This window comes from Streptopelia decaocto, assembly GCF_964273445.1.
Source record: "Streptopelia decaocto genome assembly, chromosome: 1".
In the NCBI taxonomy this organism is placed as follows: Eukaryota; Metazoa; Chordata; class Aves; order Columbiformes; family Columbidae; genus Streptopelia; species Streptopelia decaocto.
In genome coordinates, this window is record NC_138663.1 from 191,360,064 (window position 1) to 191,370,855 (window position 10,792).

Consider the following 10,792-nt stretch of genomic DNA (forward strand, 5'->3'; position numbering starts at 1 on the left):
TACTTAGCAGAAGGGTTGCTCTTTCCCCAGGTCTCTGATGTGCTTCCAGTTTCTGCAGTGCTACTTTATTTCAGAGGATATTGCTGCTGAGCATCTGATCTTGAAAAGTAAATGTACCCCACCAAGGAGATGCTGAGACTTTTGTGGCAAAAACATATTTTGCATGTTTGAACCTTTGGAGAAAAATTACTGTAGTAGTAACATTAGTTCATTAGTTATGCCAGATCTTTTTTTTTCTTTTTTTTTTTTTTTTAATACTATGGGCTTCCTGAAACAAGAGAAGGCTCGGTATAATTGGGTTTCAAGCTCTTTTGTCATGGGGAACCTCAATGTTTTCTACTGACAACACAGAGCACTCCCTAGGGAACATATATACCTGCTGACAGTGGTGCGGGTGCAACTTCACATTAATTACATCTAACCTTCGGTAACCACACATTTTTTAAAACAGCCTAACCTACTCCATCTTACTTTCTCTGTTGCTCCACTTCCTATTGTTTTGTTTTGGTTTTTTTTTTGAGTTGAATGCAAAATTCATTTCCATCAGAGAGCAAATTTACTTTCCAGCTTTCCTGCCCTACAGCTCCCAAATTGCTTGTCTGCTTCTGGCTCCAGAAAGCCAGCAGAGCTCATGGGCTGTTGTGGTCATCCCCTTGGGATTGTGTTGGTTTGGTGTAATATGAGAGGCTCCCACAGCTGTCCTTTCCAAATTCTTTAGAAGTCCCTTGATCCTCAGGGATCTGTAAACCACAGAGGAAACCCACTGCTTAACTAATCGGATTATCAGCTAGCTCACTTGCATGTAATACATATCTAAACACTGCTTAATTTGAGATATTAATTACAGCCTACACTGAAAGAATATGCATAAGTCTTTAATTACATGAAAGATGTTAGATCGTCAAATTTGTGCTGGAACTCTTGTTGCAAGGGTTTAAGAAGCTGGTAATTGCTTGTGATAACCATTTTATTCTGTAAATTGGCTTTGACCATATACTGGCAAAGTACTGGCTGCTCTGAGTTATGTTGCTAGATGCCACCCAGACCGAATGCAAAACAGACTAGAATTTGTAAATTGGGTGTTTTCTCACAAAGTTTGAAATTGCCCCAGTTGTTTGTTGTCTTGCATATCTGATTGACTGTGAATGAACTCAGGCTTAAGGGGTTTTTTACTCTGATTCCCTTTATTATAACTTCATGTCGTGCATCCTGTAAATAAATCCCTTCATGTTCTGGGCTTAATCTACAAGAGACAGAGCACAGAAAATGCCAGCATGCTTAGTGCGGAGAAAATGAATACTGTGTATTCCGTGACCAGCTTCTTATCAAAACGGCATTGTCATGTTTACAGCATTGATCTAGTTACTAATCCCATTCGTAACCCCATCTGTGAACAGATGCTAATACAATTGTGATGCATGAACATGGATTATTGTTAGAACAAATAGTGAGAGTTTCTGGGGAATCTCTGGAATGGTTCTTTTGCTAGTTCCTGAACTAACTTGTCGCATGGAGAGCTTGCACATTAACAAAGCTGGAAAGAAGGGTAGGAATGGAAATATCTCTTTATAATTCAGTTTTCTGTGCAGGACTGATCCCACCTTAAAGATCCTTAGATAAAACCTTAGAAGTATTCAAAGAATATTATTTGGAGGATGAGAAGCAGTGAAAATTTCCCTTGGCATAATATAATTCAAGCAAGATTAAATCTTGCCTCTCAGCCTTTCCAAAGACTGTTTTGGCAGTTTGTTACATTAATTTGAAGAAAAAATGTAAATGCCCTTAAAACTGCTTAGAACTTCCTTGGAGCAAAATTCTGATATAGATCCAATGGGAAGCATACAAGCACACAGAGCAGAGAGACAATAGCAAGCGTGGGTAGGGCTGTGTCTGCAGTCTGAAATCCTTAGCAGGATGCATATGCTAAAATGAATCCAGTGAACCTCATGATGAAGACAGAGTGCCTACATAATTGCATTTTTTACATAGCTTTTCACAAAAGCTTTACAGGAGGGACTTTTGTAGCAGGTTTCTTCACAAAAGAAGGTCAATCTGAAGTATATCTGACACATTGGTGATAGCTTCCCTATGGAGTTTATTCAATTCTTTAAATATGTTCATAGAATTGGGAGTGAGTATCTGTAATAATTACAAGGAAATTTAGCTCTCAGCTGTTTTATTCTTAAAAAATATACTGTTTTGCTTCCAAATTTTGAATCTTCTTATTTCAGCAGTATGTTGGAAGAATTCAGTACTGATTCATGAAACTGATTTTTTTTAATTGAATCATTAATCTGATAATCAATAATAAATTTGATTCGAACCTGATGTCACATGGTCTACAAGTGTAAGAAAAATTGCAGTGCTCATAAAATATCTATGTAGTTTTTACGGCTGCCTGCAATTGTCTGACCTTCATCAATTCAATACTTTCATCAATTTAGTCCATCTATGATATTATAAATATTTCAGTGTTTACTGCTATGCTTCACAGTACTGCTCCAACATACAACAAACTTCTCTCAGTTGGGGAAAATCCTATAGCAAGTGTCACACAAGTGGCATTAAGACTTCTGCCTTATATCTAATACTCACACGATTTGAAAGTCCTAGTGAAAAGAAAGAATGTCCAAGTTACACACATAAATATCTGATCTAAAAATCTTCCTAAAGACAGACAAAGCTATTACAAAGTAAATCTAATTAATTAATACAAACATATTTCTTGAGACCCCTGCCCAGCAACTGTGTATATATGCTCTTCCCTCAGTCCTCCTTCAGCCCAGCCTTGCACCACTCCTGGTCTCCTTTACTGGCACAAACCTCTTCCTTTTCTGCCCATCAGTGACCCACCTGGCCACAGGTGCTGCTGCTTCACCACGGCATCTTTCCACATCCTGCTCTCAGCACAACACATCACCCTGCGGATCCTGCACCACCATTAAATATGCTTTTCCCCTTTTTTTAAATTGAGTAATAAACCAACAAATGTGATGTGTCTGTCTTTGCCACAGGTTGGATTTTCAAAGCTGTTTAGTTTTAACTTCCATTGAAGTTAATGGCAGCATTACTCTTCTAATCAATGAATTAAACCAGGCCAGCATGGGTCACCCTCAGAAGTTTCACTGTGCTTGTTATCTGAAGGAACATAACTAATAGTGAGGGCTAGAAAGAACCCTACACAGAATAACTCTTCGTTGCTACCCTCTCCAGCTTTTACTTTAACAGTTGGCAGTAAAGAAACACAAGTACTGCTAGGACTGTAAAGCGGTCAAACCTGCCTGCTTAACACCTGACAGCGATCCTAGAGGCCGTGACCTCCTGTGGTTCTCAGGCAGCCTTCCATGAGGCCAGAGGTGGCAAGCTGAGCCAAGGAAGCAGAATAAAATGGGTTTCTAGCAATTATCATAGACATACTTAAACCAATTCAAAATCTACAGAGAGCTGATGTTTTCTCTGAGGCAAGAAATAATTAGTTTCAGCCTTGTCATAAATACAGCACCTTTTCAAAAAGCAAGAGAGCTTAAACTGACAAGCCTACAAGTTCTACATGTACCGCTAAGCCCTTTATCAGTAATGTGTGGTCATTTTAAAGTGTTTGACTTCACACTGTAAACCACCCTGTGTTGGTAGAGTCTGTACTTGGTGCCAGAAGGGAAACAAAGAGGCCCCAGCTGAACCACAAGTTTTAAAAAGAAGGAAAGCAAATTAGCCTGTGCTACAGTAGCACAATTAAATGGTTTCCGGTATCCGGTGTGGCTTCTGAGCACTTAATGTGAATGCATGTGTCCTACACTGTCTGTGGAATGCAGATACTTCCACAGCCTCTGGAACTTCTCTTTGGGAGTCTTCTGGGAAGGTTTCCTTCCATAGGGATGATCTGAACTGCAGTATTTCTATAGAACCAGGAGGCTGGAAGTGACTTGTGGGACATCTGGAGGTCTCTAGTCCAACTTCCTGCTCAAAGCACCTCACATAATAGTAGGTTACTCAGGGTCTTGTCCTGTCAGCTTTTGAATGTCTCTGAAGGTGGAGATTCTGCTACATCTCTGTGCAACCTGCATCATCATTGTAAAAAGCATTTTCTCTATATCAAGTCAGAATTTCGTATGTTATACCTTGTATCCATTGCTTCTTGTCCTTCTACTGTGCACCTTTGAGAAGAATCTGGCTCTGTCTTCTCTACAGTCTCCCATTAGGTAGTTGAAGACAGCACTAAGTACTCTCCTTAGCTGTGCCATACAAAACAGAAACAGCATGATCTTTTTTGGACCTGAAGAGCAAGTCATGAAGGAAGGGAGGCCCAGGTCAGCCTGAGGGTATTCAAACCCACAGCTCAACACTCTAGGACATGGCCTGAGATCAGATGGGAATGGGAATTACTCTTCAGAACTTCTGCCCAGTGTTGAAGCCATTGTGCAGAAAAGACTGAAGATTTCAGAAACCCAGAGAGGAAATAAGTAATTGGGAGACAGTCTCTATGACTCTTTTCCATTCTGTTTTTTGCAGCAGGAACACATTATGCATTTTGCATGGAAAAATCATTGTGTAACACGTATTAGTGGTACTGGAAGCAAAGACTTGTAAGCTGCAGGGTCATTAAGATATGCAGTCAGACTCCTTCCTTTTGCTCTCTCTCTGTGGACCCATGAATCTTTTCATCACTTAATCTCTCTACAAAAACCCCACTATGGAGAAAGGTAGATAACCACCATAAGGATCAGTTCGTTAAAGTGTTTGAGAAAATGCTTTGGAGAAAAAAAGGAAGTCTAGTTAATGTTTTACACACTTCTGTGTAACAGAAATATGTTATTAATCATGTTTATTGTGAGACTGAGGAAACAGCAACCTTAAAGGATTGTTGTTCTGCTAAGCACTGCACAAGCTGAGAGTGGCAGACAGCTCTGATCAGCCTCATGGGTTTAGAAAAGGAATAGACATTTAAGGCAGGACTCATCTGGCCAAAGGCAGATAGATGTCTGCTAGAGATCATATAAATTATTTTCCTCATAGAAATTTATTTTTCTCACTAGTGACAGGGGACCTCAGATTTAGACATCTGAAATAAAGCACATGCCATGATAAAGAGAGGAAGTACTAAAGAGCAGAGCTTACAACAAGTTTGCATTAAAAACATCCATGTTGCCTTGCTTAGGGGAGATGAAAGAGCTATGAAGGTAAGTGAAAGAAGGAATAACATGGAGGGGGCCAGTATGAGGAGAGAGAAGCTCTAGGAAGTGTAAAGAGAGGGAGGCTGTGATGGTGGGGTGAGAGAGGGAGGAAGGAAATAGCTGGTCAATGAAAGATGTGCAGAGCTCCCTGGATATCCAAAGGTTTCTGCTTTGGGATGTTTGGAGGCTGTGCCTCCTGCTTTGAGCTTTGAAGGCAAAGCTTCCCAGCAGGGTGGGAACTTGGCTGGAGGGCATTGTTCCAGGTCCCAGTGGGCTCTTCTCCCTGCATAGTTCTTGGCCATGTGGTGGTATCTTTGGCAGAGTCCATTCCTTTTCCCTGTTGTGTTGGCCGCTTCTGTAGCTGCCTCTGCCAGCTGCCCCATTATGCTCCTGTATAGCACCTGTGACTCCATCAGATACCTGGTATTACGTTTGTCCTTCCACCATATTTTGATAATAGCCTTCCATCTGTGTGAAAAGGACAGTAAGATGACTCTTTAGCTTTAGATGATGTTCCTCACATTTAGATGCTGTAATGCTAGCAGCACACAGGATTTCTTCCCTTACATCTTTTGCATTTCCAGCTAGATAGACTTCAGACAGGGATATCTAGTTCACCCAGTACTGAGGTATCATTAAAAGACTCCTTGTTCCGTGCACACATGACTTAAGGTGATAGGATGTTTTGCTTCAAGACAAAATAGCAATTGCCATGAGCTGCCTGAAGGTATATGCCGTTTCCAAAACAACATTTAAATCTTATCCAAGGAGGGAATTTAAACACACTTGTCAGTGCACTGTATTTTAAATGCATCCCTGTGAAAGAAACTCTTTAAATACAGAGTTCATTATTTAACCCCTGATATGTCGGAGTCACGATGCCTCAATAAACCAGAAAGCTGTTCTAAAGACACAGGGAAAGAAATTGATTGATCCTGAATAAATGTTGTTGGCAGGCAAGGAGTAGAGGAGTAAATGGCTGCACTGCAGGTGTAATGAAGCATCACTGCCCAGACTTCCATCACTGCAGATGATGGAAAACTGAGGTTCACCAAGGCTGAAACAGCCCCTGGTTAACCCTGGATCAGGAGAGCATCATGATTGCTTTAGAGTTCCTTGGCCCTCTGAGCTCTTTGTCTGTTCCAGACCTATGACAGCTATGTATCATATAGGATTCATATCATTTAGATTTCTTAGGGTCACAAAGAGATCTGGGCTGCCTGTTCTGCACTGTCTATTCCCTGGAGGATGTCTCCAGAGTCTCAAAAAATGTTGTAAGTGCATTAAGTTAGCCTGGAGAATTCAAACTGAATATAATGAATGCACATATTGTCATAAAAGAACAAACACAACTTTTCCTATGGCCAAATATGCACTTAGTGTGTTTGTTTATTTTTTAGAACAGTGGATTTGACAATGCTGGATTTAATGTTTTTTTCTCCAAGCCTTTGACAGGTCACTGTAAGCTTTGAATTCTGCTTTACGTAACCACAAGATGACTCAATAAATGTCAGCTAATATCAGAAGATTCACTTGCTGGCCTCAAGGGCCAGAATTTAGCACCAAAATCAACAGTCCATCAGAGATTCTCACCGCAGGACATTTAATACTTTTTCCTCAACTTTTGTGCCATGGTTTCTGTTTTTCACAATGGGCATACTGTATTTGCTCTTTGCTTTGGTGTACAGAGAGATAGCTTTCCCTTCCACATCTGTATCATCCCCCTCCTCCTCATGCGTGCACCTTTCAGGGTTGCAGCCCTGGTCTCTTGGTATGTTCTTCATCAATCAGTTTGCAGAACACTATTTTTTCTCTTGTGCCTTTTATTGCAGAATTACAGGACCAGAAGTGACCTCAGAGGATTTGTTGAATCTAATCTGCTAAGTGTGAGGCTCGTGTAATTGTCTCCACTTTCCTGCTCTGCTGCATCTATATTTTTGTAGCTCCACTGCAGCCTCTTCTGTCCTGTGGTCCTGCATGCCCGATGAGATGACCTGTGGTCCAGCACCCTGCTGCCTCTTGCCTGAGAGGCAGGGAGCAGCAGAGAGGAGACAAGCTTGGCCACTCTTTGGGATCTGCTCCTCAGCAGAGTGCTATGGTTAATGGACTGCAGCTTGGAGACACCACCTGCAGGCTCTGTGCTGCTGTGTGACCAGCCTCCCATGCTCCCACCTTCACAGCTTTAGCAGGAACTCCACACTGAGGTGTTCTGGATCTCTTAGGCCTTTTTTTTTTTTTTTTTTTTTTTTTTTTTGCGCTCACTTGAGAAACTGAAAGAGACAAATGACATTGATGAGGCTGAGCAACAGTAAGTTACACCTTTTAGAAGCTTTATTTGCCATTTTGTTTTCTTTTGTAACTATAATAATTACATTGTCCGCATCACACGGATGACCTGAACTGCAGAGCTGTCTGCATTTCAGTTACTTCTGCATGTGGAACATATCATCTTCTGGAACAAACTTTCAACAATATTGCAATTTTATAATGGTCCATAAAGGGAAGATGTTTGCAGGATGTTCATCCTCCTCCCTGCCAGCTTGTTCTGAGCAGGGATAGAGCACAGGGGCGCTAAGCACTTGTTATTGCTGATTACCTAATGCTCAGCATGCGAGTGGGGAATCTGTTCCTATGTAATCAAGACTGGATGAAAAGCTCCCTGACCAACAGATGCCTGAAAAAACAGTTTGTTCTCATTCCACACTGTACCTTGCAGGTTGTTGTAATGATTTGCCCAGAAGTCTACTGCTGCACTGTGTATAATCAGGTAACTTCGCTGAACTTAAATTAGGCATTTAGAATATCATTCACCCTGAGCAGAGGCAAGATCTTTATTACTTTTAATAGCTCGGTTACTATGTTACTTAGACTTTAATTCATTGCTTAAGTAATCTTCAATTCAGAGTAAGAAAGCCACCTCTCCATATGTTGCTTTCTACAGTCCCTGTAGGACTTTGATGTTGTGTTTCTTTGTAGCCGCTTTCCCCATGGAAATGTTGCATGTAATAATAAGTGTTTTAAGAGGAAGAAGGTGTATTTGTGTTTTCTCATATACCTTTGCAACTTACAGATGCAACAGTTCTGGACTGAAGTGGTTACAGAGTGACAAAGTGGTTGTGAAGGGTCACAGATAGCCACAGTACATTATCATCAGGTGTCAATATTGTTATGTCATATCATGATTTGCCAGTAGATGTGAGGAATGCAAGTACTTTTGGCTCTTGGCTAATAAGAAGAGGTGATGCTTGCTGGTATCCACACAGGCCCTGGAAGGGCTGTTCCTCCAGTGATTGGTTTCTGCCTGTGCTGATGTGAGGCTGGTTTGCTCAGCTGGGGCTCTCAGTCCCCTCCGGCAGCTCCCAGTTCACTTCCAGGGCCAGAGCACAGTTTGCTCTGCCTGAGACGTTGCAGGTGTTCCCCAAAACCTGCAGCCTCAGGGCTGAGAATCAGACAGACTGTATTACAGAGAGTCCGTGTGCCCTTTCTCCAGGATTTCCTACATCAGTGGGAGTAATAAGACACTAAAATCTAAAACAATCCACAAAGAGCTGTATAATTAAAACAACACAGTATTACAGGACTAGCTGGCTCAGACCACTGCTTCAAATAAAGCCAGCACTCCAAGAGACAAGCCTTTTCATACCTTTGTCTGGCTCCAGGGCAAAGGAGAAGACAAGAAAATGCCTTTCAGTCCTTCCCTTTGATTTTTTCCAGTTGCTGCTGGATTTTGTGTGAATTTCTTGGGGCATTTGGTTGAGATAACACAAGGTGACCATCACATTCTTGGGATGTAGGCCTGTAGTGTCCAATGGCTGATTGCTCTTCAGCAGATGAGGTGAAATTGTCTTTGATACAGCAACTGTATCAGCATGTCATCTCAGTGTCGCTGAGCTTAGAAGTGGCCTTTCCAAGCCTGGCTGCCCCTCCTGGGCAGCAGGGCTGTACCTGAGCTGCCACTATTGGTATTATTTTTGCTTTCTAGATAAGATAAACAGAGAATTTGACTCAAGCACAGTTAAGTCTGATACTTCTCACAAGCACTAAATTCATTCATTATTTATTGTTGCTGCTTATTATTTGTGAAGAGTTGGCTTTGTGCTCAGCATTTGAATGAATTCTGACTCCTGTCTCCACTGAATCTTTCAGAAATATGACAAAAAGGAAAGCAAGTTCTTTTGCTAGTGAAGATTAAAAGATGCTGTGAAGCAAAGAGGAAAGGACTGTTGTCACTCACCATTTCCATTTAAAACATGCAGTGTTTGGATTTTTACTGTGATGCCAAAGAAGTGTTCCCACTACTATGCATAATCATTTGGAGGCAGTATGAATTATGCTAGTTGGTAAGAAGGACCAGGGAGGCAGTCATAGGTGCTTTGGAAATTTCTGATTGTCTTAGGGCAGGCAGACAAATTTTGAGGGCAAAATACCACACATGCCATTTCTCAAGTTGTCATTAGTGGTCTGTTTCCCTTTTATTCTACCCTCTATTTTCCAGTTCTTGATTCTTAGAGATGGACATCGTGGAAATACAGATCAATGAGGAGTGCAGACTCTGGGGATGTGAGACGATCCTGACTCTGCAAGATGGTTGCCTGTGACAGTGCTTGTGCCTTTCCAATTAATCTGTTAGTGACAAAAGGCCTTCCTGTGAATGTAGCATCAGTGACATCAGTATCACTTAGTTTCCTCAGCAGTCGCATTGCATCTTCTGCCTTTCTTGGCTTGTTACATCTTTCTCCTTATTTTCTGAAAGAGTGACAATTTTGGCCAAAAAAGTAACATAACTACATGAAGAGAGATGGTGCTGTAGTGGCACATTTGATTCAGCTATTCAGCTCTATTACTGTCTTGTGGAATTAAAAAAAAAAAAAAAAAAAGGAAATTTCCAAGGAGTCTACACTTATTTTACTAGTGCTCAGACTAGTTTCTGCCTAGCTCCAAACTCTGGAGAAGGTGGCAAGGCAACAGGCTTGGATCATCTCCCAATCTCCCGGATGGTTTCTGGCTCAAAGGCATCTTTGGAGTTAGTCATGATCTTTAAGCACATTACCATCTACATGCAGGTTTTGCATCTTTAATCCCTGTAAGCATAATTAGATAGGCCTGGATTTACCAGAAATGCTGAAGAAATGTTAATCCTCACCCGCTTGCCCTGGCGCCTTCTGAGTCCCCTCCCAGAGCCCTGTGCTGGGGGCACAAGTGACACCCAGACGGGACAGGTGGGATCTGAGAGTTCATGAGGAAGCCCAAAGCGCCCCCCCGCCATGGCTAAGGCAGTCTTGAGCAGCTCCTCTATGTCCAGGAACGTAGCATAGACTAGAGACCACAGGCCCAAAGAAAAGTGAGATGTGTCTACTGACCCTGTGCTGGCAGTGCTTCAGTGCCCTGTGGCAGAGAGTGGTAGTCAATGGTGCGGAGTCTAGTTGGAGGCCAGTATCTAGTGGAGTGCCTCAGGGGTCAGTGCTGGGGCCAATATTATTCAATATATTCATTAACGATTTGGACGAGGGAATTGAGTGTACTATCAGCAAGTTTGCTGATGACACCAAGCTGGGAGGAGTGGCTGACACGCCGGAGGGCTGTGCTGCCATCCAGCGGGACCTGGACAGGCTGGAGAGTTG